This window comes from Otolemur garnettii, unplaced genomic scaffold (assembly GCF_000181295.1).
Source record: "Otolemur garnettii isolate 467f Iridium unplaced genomic scaffold, OtoGar3 scaffold00104, whole genome shotgun sequence".
Taxonomy (NCBI): domain Eukaryota; kingdom Metazoa; phylum Chordata; class Mammalia; order Primates; family Galagidae; genus Otolemur; species Otolemur garnettii.
The window spans coordinates 799,997-801,301 of NW_003852499.1; the positions used below are offsets into that span (position 1 = coordinate 799,997).

Sequence of the window (1,305 nt, forward strand, 5' to 3'; positions counted from 1 at the left end):
AGAGCCTCAAGCTGTCACCCTGGGTAGAGTGCTGTGACATCACAGCTCACAGCAACCTCCAACTCCTGGGCTCAAGCGAGTCTCCTGCCTCCATTGGGACTACAGGCGCCCGCCACAATGCCCAGCTATTTTTTGGTTGCAGCTGTCATGTTGTTTGGTGGGCCCAGGCTGGATTCGAACCCTCTAGCTCAGGTGTATGTGACTGGTGACTTAGCCGCCTGAGTCACAGGCTCTGAGCCCTATTTGCTTTGTTAATTGTGTTTTTAGCTATGCAGAAGCTTTTTAATCAGATCCCACTTATTTATTTATTTTTATTATATATATATTTTTAGATATCAATTTATTATAAAAGAGAGACATGGAAATTATTTACATGATGCAAGATTTCAGAACTTCAGTGGGATGGGCAGCTTCACATCAATGCCATTTCAATAGTGATTTATTTCAGTCTACATACTTGCCAAGAATGTCACCATCTCTAAATAAGAAATAATCCTTGTCATCTAGAACTACTTTAGTGCCTCCATATTCTGGGAGAAGAATTTTATCTCCAACTTTCACACTAACTGGTTGAATCTCTCCACCCTTTCCTTTAGAGCCTGACCCAACAGCCACTACTGTTGCCTGCAATACTTTTCCTTGAGATTTTTCTGGAAGCATAATGCCTCCTTTGGTTACAGTTTCAGCTGCACACCTTTCAACCAATACTCGATCGAAGAGTGAAAGAAACTTTCTAAATGCTTGTCCTGCCATGGGTCCCACCTCCATAGCCACCCACTTATTTATTTTTGTTGTTGCTGCAGTTGCCAATGAGATCTAATTCATGAATTCATTCAAGAGAGATACCATTAAGAGTTTTTCCCATACTTTCCTCTAGTGTTTTTATCATTTCATGTGTTTGATTTAAATCTTTTATCCAGCATGAGTTAATTTTTTTAAGTGATGACAGGTGTGAGTCCAGTATTAGTCTTTTACATGTAGCTATTTAGTTCTCCTAGCACCATTTATTAAGCAGGGATTCTTTCCTCCAGAGTATGCTTTTGTTTGGTTTGTCCAAGATCAAATGGAAATATGGGGCTGGTTTCATTTCTATGTTCTTGATTCTGTTCCATGTTATTTATTTTCTTTAAAGACTCAGGGTCTCACTCTGTTGCCCAGGCTGGAGAACAGTGAGATGATCATAGTTTGCTGTGATCTCTAATTCTTGGGTGCAAGCAATCCTCCCACCTCAGCCTTCCGATGAGTTGGGACTACTGGTGTACAACACTGTGTCTGCCTTTTTTCATTTTTTCATTTTTTTTTTTT

At 40.1% G+C, this 1,305-nt stretch overlaps 1 pseudogene across 1 annotated transcript in view; it reads right to left on the reverse strand.

Moving 5' to 3' along the window:
- Positions 1 to 328: 328 nt before the first annotated feature.
- Positions 329 to 1,305, reverse strand: part of LOC100943789 — a 2,587-nt pseudogene continuing 1,610 nt past the window's right edge. Inside the window, exon 2 of the transcript XR_001161554.1 lies at positions 329 to 777. The product of XR_001161554.1 is annotated as a 10 kDa heat shock protein, mitochondrial pseudogene (transcript). The remainder of the gene's footprint in view (positions 778 to 1,305) is intronic.